Source organism: Symphodus melops (genome assembly GCF_947650265.1).
Source record: "Symphodus melops genome assembly, chromosome: 4".
NCBI classification, from domain to species: Eukaryota; Metazoa; Chordata; class Actinopteri; order Labriformes; family Labridae; genus Symphodus; species Symphodus melops.
Window position 1 is genome coordinate 25,757,566 of NC_136694.1, and position 22,140 is coordinate 25,779,705.

At 39.6% G+C, this 22,140-nt stretch overlaps 1 protein-coding gene across 4 annotated transcripts in view; it reads left to right on the top strand.

Moving 5' to 3' along the window:
- Positions 1 to 3,960: 3,960 nt before the first annotated feature.
- LOC306822100 (synaptotagmin-2-like) overlaps positions 3,961 to 22,140 on the top strand; it is a 28,046-nt gene continuing 9,866 nt past the window's right edge. Inside the window, exons 1-2 of one of the 4 annotated variants that reach the window (XM_079340835.1) lie at positions 3,961 to 4,142; positions 4,273 to 4,295. The gene's annotated coding sequence lies outside the window, so the exon portion shown is untranslated. Of the gene's footprint in view, positions 4,143 to 4,272; positions 4,296 to 4,359; positions 4,569 to 17,308; positions 17,522 to 22,140 lie in introns of those variants that run through there. The other 3 variants (XM_079340838.1, XM_079340837.1, XM_079340836.1) reach the window with 3 other exon arrangements.

A 22,140-nucleotide genomic window follows, 5' to 3' on the forward strand; every position in this document is an offset into this window, starting at 1 on the left:
TATCTTATAGACACACAATGCATATAATCACATTCTTAGGGGATTAATGTGACAGAATTTGGTGAGAGATTTGTGGAAAAAAAAAAAATCCCAACGTACTGTAGTGTTTGTAGTTGTTGATAAAAGAAGAAAGTTAATTGGAAGTGTGCAGTAAGTCAGTGCCAGAGAGCTGCAGACAAAGGCCTATGGCTCTTGCAGTGTGGTGCCCTCTAGTGTTATATTTGAGTAACGACATTTGCAGGCCCTCTGGAAATGAAATGAAAGGTATGAAAGAACCATTTAAATAGTACATCCATATTTACATTCACATTGGTTCTCTCTACATTTAAACAAATAAAGACATGTAATCTGGTGTTTGCCAAACATCAATAAAACTAATAGCCTGCTTGATTAATCACATATTTAATCGAATATGCTTGTGATTTGAAGCCTCCATCTTGCACAGTTCTCCGTGTTGCAGCTTTAACCTATGGGCTGTGGGAGCCATAATGGGTCTCAGAACTACTTCTGGAGGCTCCCTGGATGCTGACACACTGCAATAGGGTCAGGGAGCGAGAGACTTCCAGACTAAATTAGACCCTGCTCTGAGAAAGTTTCAAACCTCCCATGAAAATTGTTGGAAAAAAAAGAAAAAGATAATTAAAGGAAACAACTTTATGTTCAAATATAAATTACAGCCTCATGAAACCTTTGTATGACTGAGAGCAGGTATCTCCTGTTTGTTTTTGTCGCTCAAGTGTTTTATTCTGATAAATTCAACCATTCTAAAAGGTATTGTTTAAAGGGAAACTGTCTTTTAACCTAATAATATTTCCCCTAGCAATGTTTTTTTCCTGTCCGTCTGTTGATCTATCGTTTTAGTCTAGACTGAAACATGTCAACAATTTGCTGAATTGCCATCGTTTTATTGAGTTTTTTCTCCCCCATATATCTAACTTTACTTAAATGATCCAGATTTTTTTGTCATTGAAGTTCAATCAAAACTTAAAGTTACCATCACACAGAAATGTATTCATTCATTCATTCATTCATTCAAACTCTCAACAACTTTTAAACAGATTGCAGAAAATGTTCAAAAGTCTCTCTAATAATTTCCTTGTTTTACCAAGTTTCCAATTGTGAAGCTTACTACAAAAATGCCAAGGCCTTTTAGATCAAGTAGAATTAGTTACAACTGAACCAGTTTGCTTGCCTTACATCACAATCGCTTTTTTTAGAACATTGTTGTTTTTGGTGAACATTGTATACATCAGCGTTAGCATGTTAGCATTGCCAATGTTCACACATTAGCATGCAGCACTTACATTTAGCTGCCCAATAGAGCAGCTAGCATGGTTTTATTGTGTTGTATTCAATCTTGTTTCACTTTCTAATTTGATTTGTATGTCTCAGGCTCCTGAGACTTGGTGCTTCACCTTTATGAAACCAGACTGCTTCAGGCACAAATCCCCCCCTCTGAATCATCTGCGTCTCAGCTTCATCTATTATAGTTATTAAGTTCAGGATGAGGCAATCAGAAAATATCCAGTGGCTGAAAAATAGGCCCACATCAAAACTTTTCTCTCCATCACTCAAGCCCTCAAGCAGAAATAGAAACAAATGAGCTCAGCGGGATGGAGGGTTCACATAAAGGCTGGGTGCTTCAGCGATAGCAGTTCTGACTCATCTGCTGGTGCTGCTCTAATCGTTGGTAATGCACCGAGCCTGGCCTGCGTGGCTGCTGTTGTGTCAAGGGTATAACGCCAAAGGCAATGAAATGGTTTGTCCACCTTGATGAGAGCCTGGCTGCTTTTGTTTGCTGCAGAGGTTTTGGCGATGTTCCCAGAAGGTTTAATAAGTCTAATGGTGAAACTGGCACCCACACTGGTGTCCTGTCGTTACATTTCATTAACAAATGTTGCACTTTAAAATCAGCTCGACTGTTCGAGGACACTTCTGATTTGTCTAAGACTTGGTCAGTTAATGTGGTATAAGAAAATTATGCTTTTTTAAACCATTAAATCATACATTGTAGAAATAATATACGTTGACTTCCCAGGTTGGGTTTTGTTCGTTTTTTTGAAGCCCAACAGTCTTCTTGGTTTATTGGAACCACAAATTAGCATATTTAGAGAAGACACTGATATTGGAGAAGAACAATTGGTTGAACAACAGCAAGTAATCAAAGCTAAACTATCTTTTCCTTGAAGCTAGAGTTTATTTTGTGGACTAAAGAGACTATGACCGTAAACCTTACAGACTCACTGCTCAATTGTCTAAATCTCTGGTGAGAGAACAGTCGAGTAATTTAAAAAGTAAACCAATCGATGTATCATAAACTATGAAAAAACTGGTAAGCAAGATACATAAAGTACATACCTGCTATTAGGAGCCAACACAACATACACATTACATTATACTGGTTATTCAGTGACCAAAGAATCAAGAGTTGCCTGGAACATTGTTTGTGAAATGTTTGTATCAAAAATCCCAGAAGGCGCGTCAACCACAAACCTGTCTGAGATGACTGAATGTAAGCTGTGTTGATGTCCAGCAGCCAGCAGCACCCAACTGTCACTTTAACCATTTTCCTGACAATGTCTACATTTTAGGCTTGATATAATCAGAAAATATATATACTTTAAAAAGTCCCCTCCCCCCTTCCCCTAAATAAGGAAGGGGGGGGGGGACACTTTAATTTGTTTTTAAATAAGGTATTTTAAACATAGCCTACTTCAGGTTATTGCACTTCAGCATTTGTTTAATTTTCAATCACTGGCTGTGGCTTGATTTTAATCTTGTGTGTTTGAAGCCTGCCTCAACTGGCCACTTGAAGAACTGCTGCTTTTGGCACCTCTTGCACCATTTATTATTTCACAGCCTGGGAGATGGCTGCTTTCTTTCACGCATGATTCGAAGTATAAACCATTTCTCTTCACTGGGAAACTTTTTACACAGTATGCCACTTTGCTTTACAAAAGCTGGAACAAACAGCAAAGTTGACAGAGCCGATGTGTAAAGGATTTCCCCAACAACCAAAAAAACCCTGCGGCAGCAGTTTGATGCAGCTCTACCCAACATACCAGTATAGAAAGTTAGGTTCCTATTCATTTCAGATCTGAGGGTCTTGAACGTTAAGGGTTATGAATGAAATATTCTTGAAACATGAATTAATGTTAAAACGTGGAGCCACATGTCTCATCAGCAGGTAGCGCCATGTTAGACTGAAAGCTCTTCTAAAACATACAGTTTGACTCCTGCTTGACTTGATTTTATGTTTAATTAGCAGACTCTATAATCTCCTTAATGACTCATCAGCAGAGATCTGTCCCTCCTGGAGCTCATTCCACCTTCTGCTCTCTGTATAAATTATTCACAAGTTACATGTTAGAAGCCTGTAAACAAGAAAGGGAGGAACTAGTTTCCTTTCTATGTTGCTGCTGCTAAATCAGCTGGAGATTCACATCAACTGCTGCTGTAAAGAAAAAAAAAAGAAAAAAAAGAAAAAACTTCCCATCTGTGTTCTGCCTCTATACTGCAGCAAAACCAGCCCGAGCAGACCGGTAACACCCCCTCACCCATCCTCTCCTCTCTTCGTCCTCCTCCCTCCTTCTATCCTCTCTGGTCCTCACACCTCACTGCACACTCAGGTTCCTGCAGAGTTCCTGCAGCAGAGAGACACAGGAGCTAAAACAGAGCTCGGTGAGAGCCACTGCAGACTGCTGGTTACCATCTTAACCTCTCCACTCATCGATTCCCGCCTGCTCCCACACTGCCCTCCCTCTTCCCTCTCTTACCATTCTCTCTTCCTCCTTTTGCCTCCTGCGTCTAATTCTCAAAGCTCAGCACTCCCTGGCTCCCTGTTCTGAGGGAAAAAAGTGATAGAGCAAGAAAGAAAAGAGGAGGAGGAGCAGTGCTGTTGGTGCGCCACAGAAAATCTTACCCCTCCCCTCTATACCCAATTGATGACAAGGAGGGTTTTTATTGAGTTGCTCCTCAGCCAATGAGCGAACATTGCCGGGAAATACAGCAGAGGAACTGCACCGGCTCGGATGCTTGTGCTGATTTCAGTGTGTAAGAATAATGTTAATTCGTGTGAGTGTTTCCTTGATCTGAGTACACATCTGCAGCATCAAGAAAATACTTTTTTCCTCCCTGGAAAGGTGAAACTGGGAGCTACACCAACATTGTTGCTTTTGAAATGTCTTTTTAAAGTGGGATAAAACCAGAGTGCAGATTTTTAAGATATTTTTCTTTCTCTCCTCTTCCTCTCTGTGTCCACTCATTGTTCAGGAGGAAGCGCATCTCTGTTCAAGGTAAGAAACGTTTCCTCCTCTCCTTCCAAAACAGCATCATCAGTTAATGGGTCTGTTCTGTGTGCCGGGTTGTCACAGAGGTACCTAGCCTCATTACACTGTTCTGTCTGAATGAGAGGAGAGGAGAAAAAGCCCTGCAGAGAGGGAGAGAGAGAGAATAAATGGCTCAGTGGTAATTAGAGCAGACAGTGTTAGCCAGTCGGCTCTTGTTTTAATGCAGAGAGTCTTAAAGTAAAAGCAAATCTGCAAGAGGGGAACTTTTACAGCATGTAGGTAAGTCCTGATGGCTGGTGCGTAGTGCTGCAGTGTTATGTTACATATCAAAAAAAGAAACGTGTGAGTGTGGGACAGGGTTACTTGCACTTGACGTAAAACTAAAGTTATGTAAATTGGTTGCTTGTAAGTAAAATACCGAGATACATTACTGTATAATATTTGAAGGTACATTATGGACCAAAACAAGAATACATGTAAATACAAAGAATTTGATTTAAACCAGCAAAGAAGTGATTTCCCTTCCTTTTATCTCTAATTCCTCCAAGGAGCATGTTTTACAGTGGGAGTCTTTAGAGACAGCTGTCTGTTATACAGTAAAAGCTCTCAGGGAGAGTGTGTGTGTGTGTGTGTGTGTGTGTGTGTGTGTGTGTGTGTGTGTGTGCGTGCGTGCGTGCGTGCATGCATGCATGTGCAATTCTGCTGAGCCAGCAAGAGTAAAAGGCCCACGTAAGAGTCTGCAGAGCTCACTGTGTTGATGGGAAACTATGTCACCATCGTAGAGGTTAAACTAATGAATTTATAGTTTAACACTTACTAATGTTACATTTCAGTGAAATATTCTCTTCTCTGGCAGTAGTGAAGGTGGCGATCTCATTAACCTGCATTTTTGTATGCTGCGCATTGGCCTCTAATGTACAGTGATCGCGCTGAAGCTTGAAATTTGTCTCATTTTCTCTTTATTTACGCTGTCCACTCTCTCTCTCTCTCTCTCTCTCTTTGGCCTCACATATGTCTCCCATGTGGATATTTCTCTATCGATCAAAAAGTGGTTTTGATATATTCAGCCACAGACTCAGGAGTATGATAGTGTATGATCCTGTGCTGATTATGATGCGGCGATGTGAACAGATCAGGTGATGCAGTGGGTTCTTTAGTCCCTGGGGGCGTTTTGAGTACATGATGGGGACACTCCTGAGTGTACGAGCCAAATGAGGACTTCCTTTTGGCATCAGCAGAGGTGAATTGAGGGGTGTGTAGCTGCAGTATGTCTGTACATTCCCACATTTGTATCCTCACACTGACTCATGCAGCATTTCAGCCCTACATTCTGCTCTATGTACCTGCTGTGGTGCATTATGTTTAATAATGTAATGTAATGTATGTTTAATAGGTAGGCAGTAACATATTTTTTAAATGCAGATTATGGTAAAACAAAGCATGACCTGTAATTTATATAATTCCAATATTTTTAATTTGCTCTTAACATGTTGATTAATTTCTGCTTTCCTGCCTATTTGATGAACTGTTGCAGCAGCAATGATTAAATCACATATATCTCTAATTATATTTGTTATGCAATTCAATCTTTAGTGATATATATTTTTTAAGTAAGAGGAAAGCAATAAAGCAGTAGGGCAAACAGTACATTTGTCAAGATGAAAAGAAATTAACTTAGACTTTTAAAACAGTCCTAAGGATTCTCTCTCTCTTGCTCTCTCTCTCTCTCTCTCTCTCTCTCTCTCTCTCTCTCTCTCTCTCTCTCTCTCTCTCTCTCTCTCGTATCATTTTGTATCCGAAGTTGTTTTCTTGCTGAATTTACAGGAAGCAGGACACTCAGCGAGGATTAATCACACTGTACAGTTTTGCAGTCTGTGCTTGTCTGGCGATGAAGTCAGCATTGCATTTCTTAGATGAAACTAAACTAAGATGATGGGCACGGTAAACACATAACCTATTTAACATCAGCACTTCAGCTTAATTGGTTGTATCATGTTGACCTTAGCATGTAGCTCAAAGCGCCACAGTGAAGCCACACCAAGCTTGTCATTTGTTCCCTTGTCAGTTTTCCGTGAGCATCTGCATCCTAATGGTCTTCAGCAAGCCACAGCTTCAGATGCAGATAATGTACTCTATAAGCCAGCATCTGGATGCTAATTTTAGCAGTTCTGTGAGGGGCCACCAGAGGCTGGCTCCAATAGTGAGCCAATCTGCATGAAGCCTCATGTTTGAAAAGCCCAGCTTTAGAACAGAATTAAACAATCCGTTCTGTACATAGAAAGCTATTTTGGTTATTTTTGAAGTAACTCTTATCGTAGTGATGAGGAGACTGTTTTGCATAAGTAGTAATCACTACACGTTCTGCCCCCCTGCAGGAAGTTTGGAAGTTTTCACACGCTCTTTGTGTTTTTCCTCTTAAACTTCTCCAGTAATCTATCCTGAAAACAGATTTTCTTTTCAGTGGAAAAAAAGTAGCCAACTGAATAATTAGCCAGCTAATGTACTGTATTAGTCCTTGATTATTTTGGGTTTAACAACCACTGTCTCCACTCCAGCTCCACCCTTATATCAATAATGGTAACTTCTTCCAAATACCTACAATGGCAGTGAGCATAATGCTGAACTGTAAGCTTTGTTAATGACAAATTCATAACCCAATGTGTAATGTGCCAATGGCTTCGTCCAATTTTTGTTTACAGTCTTCAACTACTTTTACACGCACTCCTGTCTCTGGCCCTTTCCAGTGTTCCCATTTCACACGTTCCAGATATTAGCTGGATGGAGGTTTGGTGATTAGAGGACGCGTTTTAGGAGGCGGGACATTAACTTAAACTCATGCTGCAGAAACCACGTCGTAATGTTTACATTATATCCAAGGTCACGGACAAAGCAACAGTTGCTGCCTCTTCATCAATTCTAAATGTAATTAGTACAGAACAGTATCAACAAAAGAGTGATTAAACAATCTGGCTAACAGAAACATAATGTATGTGTAGATTTACCCGACAGATTGAAATATGTTAGTGTTTGAATGAAACTGTGTAAAGTGTCAGTCAAAGCACAGAAGACATAATTATTGTTACTGAATATTCGATTGCATCTTTTTTTTGCAAACAAATAAGCGAAGAGAACGTCTGCTGTATGTGGCAAACGACTTCAAGCATTTAACGCTAATTAACTTTGTCTGCAATAGTGTCAGTCCGGACCAATAACAGAGAAGTATATGTGGTTTACTCTACACTGCTAACCTGCCCACATTCAGCACAGCAAAATGCAAATATAATCCCAGGAGATGATTGCCATTCAACTTTCCATGTCTTACCAAGACTTAATATTTCAGAAACTGTTCTTGCGGTTGTATGGAGGCTTCTTTGAGCTACTTTAAGTTTCCATATTATAGCCCCTCCTGAGCAGAGGTGAACATGCCTTGAGGACTTCTACTGCTTGATGGTTCATGAAATGGGATTCTTTGCTGCAGACTAATAATCCCTTCCTCACTAAACGGAGCTCTTCTTTCACGGGCTGTCAGGTGCATCAATGAAAACAGAGCACACAGTTGATGTTTTCAATTTACACTCTACACCCACTAATACTACAGTACACACAGTGATCCCGGTGCACAGAATGACACCCCATGATGTGTTGGTGTTGAGAGACATTTTGACATCCATCACCGTGGTGTCAAGGGAGATTTTTGTAGACTCAAAGACTCCCTCGGAAAGTTGCTGAGCTGATGTCTCTGATGGTGCTGCAGTGCGTTTTTTTTTTTTTGTCAGATGAATGTCATCAGCACAGCATTTCTCTGCTTGAGGATCACTAGATTTGTTCAACTTGCCTAGACGATGGTTACCATTATATTGCACTGAAACTTTGGCCACTTTTGCTTCATTTGAAATCAATCTACCTCCAAATGTAAGTCTATTCAATATTGATACATTTGCAGGAAGTATGTCAGGATTGGAATTGTAACATCAATGGAAAATGGAGAAAAGTAAGGAAATGTGCCAGGGATAATGGACTTTACAGATTAAAAAAAAACAAGACAGAGAAGGTTACAAGAAAAACAGAAAGAGCCAAGCAGGTTAGAATTGGACATGTGGTCACTAAATCAGACTGACAGAGACCTAGAGCTGCTTCAATATATTGATGAATTGATCACTATATCTTCAGCAACTATTATGATGACCGATTAATCAGTGAAGTTGTTTCTCAAGTGAAAACTGAAACCAATATGTCGTTACAACGTTCTTCAATCTGATTCTTTAATATCTCCTTTTTTTTATACAGTAATTGAAAACTGTATTTTGGACTGCTGAAAACAAAAGCAAGAACTTTGAAAATATTACACAAGACTTTGTAAAACGATTGTAAGTATTTCCAAAATTGTAATGGCAATTAATAAACAATGTGTTTTTTTGTTTTTTTTTGTTCAAGAAAAGAGGCAGAGGATTCATGTATCATTTATATGAGTGCAATTAATTATTAAATCTTAGGTAAAACATTTCAGCATCATATTTGACTCAGCACTGAAAGTCAAAACTCAGCAGCGAGAGTCCTCACACGGTCAAAAAGAAGAAAACACATCACTCCTTACACTGGTCACTGGTCAAGCTAAGAATTGATTTTAAAATACCTCTGACTGTGTTTAAGGCATTACATGGACCTGCCCCTGCTCACATCTCAGAACTCCTTATCCATCTCTATATCAGCGGGTAACAGACCTGACGTCATCTACACAAAACCTTCTGTTTATACCGTCATCAAGGACAAAGTGCAATGGCGATCATGCTCTCTCCTTTGCAGGAACAAAACTATGAAACTGTCTACCGCCAATCATCCGTCTCTCGCCCTCTATTGATGTCTTCAAAACCGTCTTTAAAATATCCTGATGCTCAATTACCTTTAACATTCAATAACCCATCAAGCACACGGAATCCATCGCTCTGTTCGTTCCACTGTTTCTTCTTATACTGTTGTCTATTTCTATCTTATGCTTTGTTTTATGTTGTTATCTGCGCTGTTCAGCACTTTGGATCAACTGTGTTGTACAGTTTGTAAAGTGCTCGTTAAATGAAGTTGAGTTGAGAATGAAGGCTCCAGTGAGAACACGTCGATTGACTTTTCAAACAATTGGACACCAAGAATTAGCGGCACTTTTCAGTGTTGCGGTTTCAGTGATGTTGCTCTTTGTAACAAACCAAGGGATAATTATTGTTCTCTTGACTCTACAGAACACGTATATATGTAACACTATCAGCTCATTGTGTCTGTTTTCTATTGCTTTTCTGATTTGATTAATTTTAATCTCTTTGATCAGGAGTGCCTCCACACAGCAAAAATAAAGCTCTGATAAATCGACTCTACACTACTCTGCAGACAGATAAAGTATTCATTATACTATCACACAGTAAATGAATAATTGATGCATCTCCACAATTATGATAATATTATACGTTACTACATTGCGTTGGTCTGCCATATACCTTTGTGACGACTGCATGCAGATATCTGTGAGTGAATGTTTCAGCTCGATCTCTGCAGTGTCGTTCAAAGGAGGATCAATGCTTTCCAGCAGATCAATATGAGCGCTTCACAAGTTCATTTAGCAACTTAAGAAATAGATTAACCGCAGTAAAGATCCTAACCCTAACCCTAACACTCTTAAGTTAAAACAGGTTTTGCTGATTAAGGGCAAACATGTTGTCTTCTCCTCTCTCAGCACCAAACGTCTGACAGATATGGAAATTTGCTGGAGCAGAAAGTGGAAGATGCCCAGAGTGACACCTCTATTTCTTGTATTTATTGCCAGCCCCTGGGTAATGGAGACTAAAAAGTTTTACATCCACTTCATGTCTGTTTTAATAATGCTCAGAGGGTAGTAAAAAGAGGACTCCTCACTGTTTAATTAGCAAGTGTCTCGAATACAGTTCTGATGGTTTCAAGGCCGGAGGAAAACAAAATAAAATGTGAGAAGTCCTGCAAAAGGATCAAATGATAACTGACTGAGCCTGTGTTCCTTCCGGCTCCTACTTACTACACATTTGTCTGCCATGTTGCCCTGGATTGGTGCAGTAAGGCAACACATCCATCACCATTGGGGAGATGTATCCGCTCCTCACTCCTCCCTCTTCCCTGTCTCTAAATATCACTCTCTCCCGGCCTGATGCTCACTCCCTAAATGCACCAATATCTCGTGCTAGTCGGTCAGGCTATTTTCAGCACCAGCAGAAAGAAGACGGGTTTATGGAGGATGTGTGGAAGTAAATATCTCTAGGTTTGTGTAAGGATTATGGGTACAAGAGTAAAAATGTGGTGTTTCAATGTCCAATACCCCAGAATGAGTTCAATGTGAGAAACTATGAAAAATGCAAACGATGTTCTCTGATCACAAGCCAGAGAGTCATTGAGCTCAAATGATCACACGCACTTTTTGTTGATCAGACTAGCAAAGGGAAATGTGTATGGGTGTTATAGTGGCAATAATTTGCCTTTAAGCTAACATAGAATAATTAAGGCACAGGGGAAATTAAGTAGAAAGATATTACGCAGTTTATTGCTTTTGTGACTTTTACCCATGAGTACAATTGTTTTTCATTTGTTTCATGATTCAAGTAGATGGCAATATTCTGTACAATAAATGGATTTTCTATTGGCAAACAAGACGCCAACTTTTGATTTAAAGGCTTCTTTAAGGGCTTAATTAGTTGTTTTTTTCAATTACTTGAAAAGTGGACTTTAATTTAACAGTAAAATATCTCCTATCATGGGTGACTTTAAAAGGAAACTAAGCTTTGTTAGCTTTTTGTATCATATCTGCCTTGCCCGCCCCCAACCGGATCATTTTAAATCTTAAACAACAGCTGACTCAGCACCTTCTCTTTTTATTTTTACAACTCTACTATATATCAAATCTTGAAAGCATGCAGAGTTGTGACAATGATCTCGTTTTCATTCTCGTATTTCTGTTGTCAGGGTTTAGATTTACTTCAAGCTTTTCTTTAAGCTAGTAATGTGTGAAAATCGAATGAAGGAATCTTCATTGGTTGGTGAATCTTTTAATGCTTGAAATGTAAAAGAGTCAATAATTAAACGATGATGACTGAACTTAATTTAGAAGCCTCTCCTGATGCTGCTGTGCATCATGGCTCACTGTCACACTGTCATGGTTTACTGGGACATATAAATAGATACCTGTCATAATTAATGATCTGCTGTGAAGTAGAAATGCTGCTGAATGAAAGTCTGAAGTATTTATGTTGAAAATATCAAGCGCCTGTAAAACGTGGGAACGTTTATGTGTTATTTTCAGCATATTTGTGAATGCAGACCAGTTATTTCTGATTTGGAGGTTAAATGTGCTCCAATCCCTCTTAAATTTGATACTGATTATTTCGCATGGTCATCAGAGACGTCGGCAATGTTCAAATATGGAGAACATAAAGATTAAATAATTCATCATTAAAAGAAACATGCCTGCATGCAATTACTTACAAAAGAAAGTAGGCCAATATGTTTTTGAAGGACCTTATAAGGATAGGTTCTTTTGTTTATATGTAATTAACATTTTAATGCATTCTTTAAATATGACTGCACACAGAAGTCCATACCTGTGTGTGTGTGTGTGTGTGTGTAGGTGTGTGTGTGTTTGTGTGTGTTGAGAGCCTAACATGGACCCACTGATTGCAGAATCAGTTTCACTTGTGCTTTTCCTGTCAAAAGGGGTTTAATTTCTCAAGTTACAACAAGCCGTGTATTATTGAACTTAACATTTAAGTTAAAAAGGTGCTTTTTGTTTAGGTCACCCTGCTCCTCACTCTAATTGTGTATGTCTTGTGTACACTTTGCTGATGAATATTTCATGGAGGATGCCTCAATAAGAACAGCTTTAATGTTTTTATTTCATTTTACAATCTTGCCTATTTGTTAACATTTGAAAATATGCTCAGTCACATCCTCCAGATTTTCTTTGTATAAATATTCATCATGTTTGGGTGCTTATTGTCCCAGCAGCTCTAAAAAATGGGCTTTGTCTGCTTTGTTATGAAACATATTTTTGGGGCTAACCCTTTAATTTAAGTTTTAAGCAGCTTTAACTTCAGTCTCTTAATCCTGTTGACATTGACGGATGTCACGGCCCTCCCGTCCTTTACTCAGCAGACAGACTCTGCAGCATCATCATGACACTAACTCAATTACAGTAAAAAAGTTGCTGTCAAGGCACAAGAGTTTCTCTTTAACAGACATCTCCCCACTCGACGAGAGTCCAAAAGAAATCCAACCTGTGTTTGCAGACACACAAATACACACACAAATGTAAACACACACACACACACACACACATACAGCCTCAGCCCGTTGACCAGCTGCTTCTTCCAAGTCACCCAAACACTGCAACTGTTGTACAGAGCCAAACAGGACCATATGGTAGGTTTTGTTTCCTGTTGTTGACGTTGCAGTATCATGGGCCAGAGTCTGACTGGTCCCTTAAGTGCATGTGTCTGTGTGTGTGTGTGTTTGTGTGTGAAAGGGGGATTATGGAGGCAGAAAAGGCCGGAGAGATGCAAGGGGAAAAAAAAGAAAGGAAGAAGGAGAGAAAGGCGTGAGGCACGTCAGGAAATGAAGGAAGAGTGTTTGCAGATGACTGTCGGACAAACTGCCTTTAGCTTTGTGATTCTCTGTTACACCCCTGCATTGCAGCACTCCCTGCAGGAGCTAAGAGGGTGCAGTGTTTTCCACGTCCCCTCTTCCTCCCTGTTGGAGACAAATCAGCTCGATCAAAGTGTCCCGGCACACTTTGGCAGCAGCTGTTCTCTGCACATGTTTGATATCGGGGGCTTTGATAGTCATTTGTGCCACTCTTATTGACGTCCCAGCACAGCACACTCGTCGGGCCTGACTCATCCTTTGTGGAGAGGACATCCAGTGAAGAGAAAGGAAACCTTTTACTCATTCACAGATTCAGGGAAGAGTTTGAGTATCCCATAAAGCACTGGGAATCAAAGTAAAACCATCACTCTGCTGTCAGTTCTTTGGCTGCGTTGTGACCTTGCATTAAAGTCTGCCGAGCGAAAAGCTGCTGAGTCAGGAGGTAGCTTTTTATTGATTCTGCTCAGGAACATTAGCTGATTACAACTAGTGACCAGGTTCAAAATAATGAGTTAATGTTCATCAAACGAAAGCTGTGACTTGAAATGAATGAAAAAAAAAAAAACAGTTTTTGTGGCTGTTCTTCAGATAATTTCTAATCTTATTTTTCTTTTTTTTAAATTCTCTGCAAATATGTTGATGTGCAGATGTGTGTATCACATATATTTTCAGATTCAGATTCTGATAACTTTATTGATCCCAGAAGGGCAATTCAGGTTCACAGCCTCATTAAAAGAAGCCGAGACAACATAAAGGAATCAAACACATCACAGCAGCATATTCAGACTCACTCCGAACAAACCGGAGCCGTTTGGTTTGGTTTCTTCCATCAACATTCGTTTTTTACATTTTTTCCTGTAAACTGTTTCAAATGCAGACTGAAAAAATGACGTTTGTCAACTTTTGAGTTTCTTTGTTGCAAAGTTTTGTTATAGAATTTCTGTAACTACGTAATTAATGTGTAATGTTAATTCACTTTTGCTGATGTCAGTCAGACCTGATACAGTTCAGCTCTGTTTAGAGACCCAGGACAGCTTGGAGAGAGTCAACAGCTCTTCCTGATATCTGCAGGGATTTTTGGGGTGAACTTGTTGTTCACTCCAGGCTGCTCGACGTCACAGATTAGTCGAGGTGGATCAGTGTGACACGACCCTGATACGATCATATCTTTTTGAATACACGCAGAGCCTTTGGAAGTGTCTGGCAGTTCTGCTTGAGCATGACACTGAACCACAAGTGTGACGTTGAATCATGTCTCCTCGAGACTTCATCTGATGTATGAACCTTCATCAACGTGAGTCAAAAGAGTCTGATTGTGCGGAGTTTATCTCGATTAATTTCCTCGACAAGTTTTATCTTTGCAACATGTAGATTTGCGGTGAGTGCTGCCGTACTCTGCATGAATTTCGTTGTATGATCACTGAATGAATAAAAAAAGCACATTATATCAGTAAGCTGTTTGTGTATAACTAGATAGAGTGTAAACTCCTTCAATCAGAAACAGAATAAGAAATCCTTAATTATCCCAGGGGGGAATTTGATTGTTACAGTGGCTCTTAAACACAATAAAGCAGTAGGATATACTGTTTATAGTTACTTCCAGTAACCACTGAGAGTCTCTGAATGATAATAAGCCATGTACAAAGAACAGGGAATTAAACATTACTTACAAATAGGTGCTGTGTTGAATGGTGTAGACATGTCATAGTGTGTAGAATTGTTGACCAGTGAGCAGGCACATTGTGTACAGTAAAAAATAAACAGAATAAACAGTGGAGAAGTTTCCATTTGTGGCTGTTAAATAAGTCCAAGTCTTTAATAGTCCAGAGAGTGTTCAGACTAAGTGTCTGACTCACAAAGGGGATGAGTTATAGAATGACCGTCTGTGACGTTCTGGGATGTGTTTTGCCAGTACATCGTGGAGTGGCTGTGAGACATTGTCCAAGATGCCACGTAACTTGGACAGCATCCTTCTCTCTGACACAGCCCTCAAAGAGTCAGGCTCCGCCCCCCCTCATCGTCACCAGCCCTGAGAATCAGTTAATTGAGTCTGTCGGAGTCACGGCACCCTCAGCAAGCTGTCTGCTGTGTGAATCAGGTTACCAATTTTAACACCTGTCTAGACTGATTTTATTTTTCAGTCTGGCTGTCACTTTGTGCCAATAACAAAAACGAAACTCTATGAACACCAAGAAGGGGACTCTGACTTTGTCTGTCGTGAAAATAGAGTCAGTCTGCCAGCACCTCCTCATTTGACTCATTAAAATAATTAACTCAAGGAATCTTCTGTGACCTTGACATTGCAGCAGCTTTGACTCCACACATTGTCCTCAATAATGAACAGCGTTTATTTTTTAATTGACTATTCAGGATGTGTTTATGAATCCATTTAAATAAGGTAAACATTGGTTCTGTTGCACTCATGTAAGAATATGACAATATGAGAATTGTTTGGATGTAGTGGTTTTAAGATGCAGTCCTGCCTGTAAGAACATGTCCAGGATCATTTGACTTTAGTTTAGTTAACAGTATAACATCTTGAAATAAAAGTGGGTCTCTAGACTGTGAACAGCACGCTCAACACAAACTTACCTTCTAGTTAATACAGGCCAAAATATCAACATGTTGTCTGCATGGCTGTGGCTACCGTGAAGGCAATGTTAATGTATTAGACTATAGATGACTCTGCTCACTCGCATGACTCCAGATGTTTGTTTACAACAGGACCTACTTTATTTTCTATCCAGTCTAACTTCATCTCATGAAACTCTCTCTCTTCCCCAAATTAGACATCTATTCTTTAGAAGTACCCACATGATGACATCCAGTGTCGTCTATGTTTAATTTAACATGTAAAGCTTCAAAAATTCCATCACACAAACATCTTTATCTTCTCAGCGTCTCATTTCTGAAACCATAACCAGGCAACGTGTGCGTCCTCATTTCCAATCGCTGGTTTTGTTCTCCCGTGTCCTTCACCCTTGACCATCTCCTGACGTTTACTCTTACCGAGCCTACTCAGCACTACATTTCATTAGAAATTAGAGTCCCCTAAGTTGATGGCAAGGTGAGTGTGTTCATTACCAGAGTCAAGCACTTAGAGAATCTGATGAAGAAACATCCGTTGGGCATTGCAAGAAAAATTATGCTTCGCAGGAAGTGAAAGGCCTTAATGAAACAAAAGTCTCGAAGCATCTCAAAAAGTTCTGCGCAAAGTTTTAAGTAGTTTTTTTTTTTTTTTTTTCGCTTTACTTATTATGCACGTTTTAATTAAACTCGGGAAAGACATTCACAAAATAGGAAAATTCACAACTTTAGCAGCACATGGAAAAGGGGGGGAAAAAAGTATGCGGTTTGATGCAGCATTTTGATCTCCAGCCCCCTACTGGCAGAAAAAGCTCAGTGCACTGTAAGCTGAAGTAAAAGGAGCCACCTCACACTGGCTTTTGACAGCTGGTGGCTGAACATGAGCACACGGAAAGGTATTTCCCCAAGGAGAGAGAGGAGAGGAAGGGAGGCATTTGAGGAGAAAAGGCTGGAATTGAAAAAGGTTCAAACGTGTGGGAAAGTGACTCTTGAGACACGTTTTTGTGCATTTGTTGATTTGAAATCAGTATAATATGCACTACTGATTTAAATCAAACCTGCTGAATAAGGGCACAGCGTTTTTCACCTTATTTCATGTTGAAGCCTTATTCTCTCATTTCATGCATGAAGTTCTTTATCACACATTAGTGGTTTTCATGAGGTAATAGATCTCACTAAACACTACAGGCTACATTTATGTTTGCTTTGTAGCAGGAGATGATGCTTCGTGATCTTCTCACTTCCAATTATCATTGACGGTCCTCCTGAGGGATCATTGAGAGGCAGACAGGTTGACCCAATCATTCATGGTGTTGGCTCTTTGTTCTGAATCGCTTTAACAAGGGAGGCTCTCCCCAGAGGGTTAAATCACACTTCTGAGATCAATTTTTGGAGATCCAATTAATTGCATGAGCTCAGTGTGACGATACTGTGTGGAGCTGTTGTGGTACATTGGGTACACCCTTAACGGTTTGTCCGCCCTCCTATGGCCCACCGCTCATGTTTTGCGCCTCTGATCTTTGCAAACGGTGGCTTGATTGAAACGCGGCCCCTCCACCCCCAAAGCTTGTGCATATTGATCTTTTACAACTGCCCTCCAATGCTAGACCAAAGAGTGGCGTGCTGCAATCAGCTGTGTGAGCAGCATCACAAATAAGCTTGGAGGTAGAGAGAGAGAGAGAGGCAGAAAGAAAGAGAGAGAGAGATAGATGGAGACAAAGAGGTAAAGGGGCTGAGTGCGTGAGTACATTGAGGGAGAGCAGAGAGAGTAGGGAGGTGTGTGTGGAAAACGGGGGAGATGGTGAGCACTGGAATAGGAGGAGGAGGAGGAGGAGGAGGAGGAGGGGTGTAGTGCTGCAGTGGAGAGAAGTGAGAGGAGACTGCAGTCTCTGCTTATGGGAGCGATCAGACTATGTTGCCACAGCTCTGAGGGACTGAAGCCCGTACAGTTTTTGATATTGGATGGGCCTCCTCGCAAAGAGGAATACAACATCTGACTGGTAAGTCTTGTTGAAAGACCTTTTTAAATGAAGATGTACTTAAGCGGCTAAGCAAAACTAGTAGTTTGCTTTCTTAGAGAATGATGTCTGCATTTTTAAACTAAGTCATGATAGACTATTACAGTGTGTTGGTATTCTTCAAGACCTGAATATCCTTGTGAATTAGAATGTGTCACTGCCTTTTTTTTTTCTTGTTGTGTGATGCTGGCCAGAGATGAGCTGCAGAAATCACGAGCAGATAAGGACTGAGTGCTAATGACATTAATGTAAACACAAGGCCACAACAAATAGAGGGGCTTATGAAGGTGTGTTGAACTCCTTTGCGTTCTAATCATCCATCATTTGACGGCAAATGGAAGACGTCTGCTAAGTTAGGGAAGTTGAAGTTCTCATATATCCCAGTCACAGTCAGTTACGTGTATTTCATGTGTAATTCGCTGTGCATATTTCTTGTCCAGTCTTGAAGTGAAATCAAGTTCTATTTTTTGGGAGATGTTGCAACTTAAATCATATTCATGATACATCACAGCAGGGGAGAGCAGTCAGCATGCATCTCATGCCCCATACTCACTGCTCAGGCAATGACTTGACTCTGGCCTTCAGCCAATTTTTTTATTTGATTGGATGGTCACCTCAGCCATAGTCTGGTTCGGGCAATTCGAGTCCACTGCTGGACACTATCAGGATTGCTTAGCAACAATAATCTTCAGGCCCACAGCACACAGGCCTCCATTCTCTTTCCTATACTGTACTGTGTGTCAGCCGCACACATCTGACCACATATTATTTACCCTACGGCGAGCGTAGTCCTCCCTAAAATACTGATGTTGGAATGCAATACTTATTGATCTGTTTCCTTTGTGTCAAAGAAGATGTGGTTACATCATGAGTGCTGATGGGGAAGTCTGAGGTCTGCTGGTTATCTGTGATGTTATGATACAGATATCCTCACACGCACTCTCAGCCTATTCACATTTTTAAAAAATCTCCATGGAATAAAACTCAATTCGTATCATCCTTAGTTGACATTTAAAACTCATGTGTGTGATTGGGATGCTGTCGTTTTTGTCTTTGCTTAACAAACAATGCAAGGACTTTCTGACTTCATTTTTACCAAATCTTTTGATTTGTATTGACAGAGAGAGATAAAACAGAGGTGCTCCGAACATTTTAAAGCTGTAAGAAAAGACTAGGACATAATACACTTCATGCTGATTCTTTTATGTGTTCTTCTTTTTTTGTGCCGCAGCTTGTTCTCCAGTTGTTACAGCAGTATGATAAGCTACAAATGATGAAAACATGTCATGACCCTTTCTGTCAAAGAACTTTCCTCCTTTGAATTTTTCACCCTGGACCAAGATCAAACAAAGCAACAAAAAGACATGGTGATGCTCTGGCTGCAGAACCAGTACACAGTTGTAGAGTTGTCAATTATTCTGGGTATCATGTTGAGCTGGTGGAGGGAAGCACAAAGACAGTGTCCAGTTCAGAAATATTATATTATCTACCCACAGAGACTGTATGTATGAGACTGCAGTAACATTATTCTTGTTGCCAAAATCTAAATCACTGAATCGCCTTTGCTCCGAATGTCTAATTAGTGCAATGCTACTCTCTGCTTATGTAATCTAATAGACGATAACAAAGAGAAGCATTTCTTATTCACTGCACTAGATTATAATTCACAGATTCTGATTTAATTCAAACTGAGTCCATGCTATAGTTGTCAAATGTGTCCAATTATATGCAGCATATGTTTTTCCCTGCTTCTTGCAAAAACATCGAGCCTCATTTACACCAAAGCTACAACACCTTCCTTCTCAGCGGGAAATCCCAACAGTATGCTGGTCAAACTAGCACATCTTCTGCATAGATTAAAAAAAAAAAAAAAAACTTGCTCATTTGAGGCTGTGAAAAAATTGATTGTGTGAGCTGTTTGCATTGGATTGACTTTCTACAGGATTAAAATGTGAACCAATTTGAAAAGACACCTGAATTGAATATTAATGCACGTGAGATCTCGTGCCTGGAGCAAAACACTGGTTTTTGGCACAATCTCTGAACTTTACATGCATTTATAAGAAGCCCTGCAAGGCTCATAAGAAGAAAAAAAACAACATCTGTAAGACTATTGTGACTGATTCTAAATCCTTACTCACAGATTTGCAGTCAGTGCCAACAGTGTGCAGTTTCAGAGATTTTTGGGATATTTGTTTTTTTTCTTGCTAAAAGTGAGGGGAGAAATTCTTTCTGTACCATAAACATGGGAGCCTGTTAGCGTAGCTTACTCTGTCCAAATTGAACAATACAATTAGCTTCTCCAGAGCTCTCTATTTAAATGCATACAGTACAAGTGTGTTATGGGAAGTTATTCTCTTGGCTATATTTTCTTACTAAACACACAGAAATGTCTCTATTATTCCTTTAACCGTTGAGCTACCTGAGTCCCTTCCTGTACAGATGCAGGTCTTTCTCTCTAACACTATAGTTCAACTAGATAACTGAGTTTCTACTCATTCTTCATTCTGACAGTAATTCTCACATCATCAGCGTAATGAATTACTTAGTTTGTTTTTTATATCCTTGAGGATTTCACAGGAGAGAATTTTACAAAACTGTTTTTGGTTTAATTCTTCACAAACAATAAATACTGCTGTTTTCATCACTCCCACGCTTTGACTTCGATCTACCTTTCACAGAGCTGAGTTATTCCACTGTAGCTCTTGATCTCATCATCTGTCAAACTAATAGAATCATCTTAATGTATTAGTCAGTGACAATATAGCAACGAAACAGGAAAGGAGAAAATAAAGTATTTTAGAAGATGGGCAACAACTCACACATTCATCTGTTTTGTATAACTGAGCACTTCTTCTTGACAGCACAGTTTAGAGACAATTTGGGGAAAAGCTTGCTGGCAGTGGCACTATACCAAAACAAAACCCCTTCAGCTCACTGCCCTCCGTCCTACCTCCCCTTTCAAAGTACTGACTGAGTTCAGCCATTTAGAGGACCAGTCTCCATTCAGATATGCAGCCCGAAGTTGATTCACTTTGTATTAAACGGAGAATTGTTCACTTCAGAAAGTCCATTGGTTGTCCTTAAACTGTGTTAAAGGCACTATCACCCATCGGTACCTTTAAATGTGGTTAGACTTTAATTTTGGCAACTTTTGCTCTACAGCATTTGTCCGATGACAGCTGGAACGTTTATGAGTCAGTGTAGATTTGTTGCAACTTTTTCCACAATAAGCTATAACTGGCCCGGAGCTACTATGACCTCTTAACTGTGAACTTGAGTTCAGCTCATACAATGACTGATGCCATAACTCACCAGGAACTCCAGTTCTTAATGTTATTTCCCTCCGGTCTCCCATTCTCTTTTCTCTGTATGTGCATGAAGTAGATTCATGAAGCCAGGGAATAACCTGCACTGTTCACTTTAAGACGTGTTCAAATCAGCAGATAAGTCATACTTGGGTTTGTCATAACCACAGTAAATGACATTTTTCCAGCGCCTTTGTAAGCAGTTTTAGCCTTCAAAGCTCATATTCTGTCTGAACTCACCTCAAGGCTCACAAACAGCTAAACACATTATTATTCAGGGAGTCTTTCACTGTGAGGATACCAACCAACCGGAGCTCTAGCTTATAGAAGCTACTCTGATTTTAGCGACTTGTTATACTTAGTCATCTCTGTGATTGTTAATGGTTTGTTTTAAAGATTTTAAAGTGTTCTAATCTTCATCTCCCTGTCGTGATACTTTTAATTTTTTTATGTGAAACATTTAAAATTGCCTTGCTGCCAAAATGTGCTATATAAATACACTTGTCTTGCCTTTTCTTACGCTTCTGTTCATAGAGAAACAGCTGCGAAATAACTAACTCAACGACGAGCAGGAGATACTCACTATGTTATAAACCTCTGGAGACACCTGTTGATCACTTTGCTCTCCCCCTATTAGCAGTTTTGCACTCCATGTTCTTAGCTAATTACTTCTCTTTTCAGCTCCATTAAAATTAAAAATCAAATTTTGCATTTTATTCTTGGAGTAGAAAATGTGTTTTTCCCCCTTCCATCAATTTCGAACTTATTTTTCCTTAAAAGGGGTAAAAAATTAATTAGTAGACTCACATTGAAATCTTCATTATTGTTTGAGTCACAAGAACAGTTCATTATGATAAATACAGTTAAAAATGATAGAATTGTTAAAAGCATAGCAGCATTCATGTTTTTTAGTGATTTGGAAGTTGATAAAAAAAAGGTGTACTTTCTCTTCAAGATCGCATTTGTGCCCGATATATTCTATTAATTTTGTTTGTGATTATGTAGCAGTGCTTGTGAGCTTCGAAAGCAAACTGTTTTCTTACCCGCTTTTTGTTGATTAAAAATCAATTAAAACAAGTGTATTAGTCGGTCACAATCATAACAGTGGAATTAGAACTTTGAAACCGAGTAATAAAACGGAAATTTTTTCCGTTGTTTACAACATTTCTTAAGTGAGCTTTTATTGAACTGTATACCCAGAGCTGGCTCCGGACATTACCTGAGGAAACTACCTTCTTGCTAACAACACAACAGACATCAGAGTAAGCCCTTGCAAGTTCTCAAGACTATTCA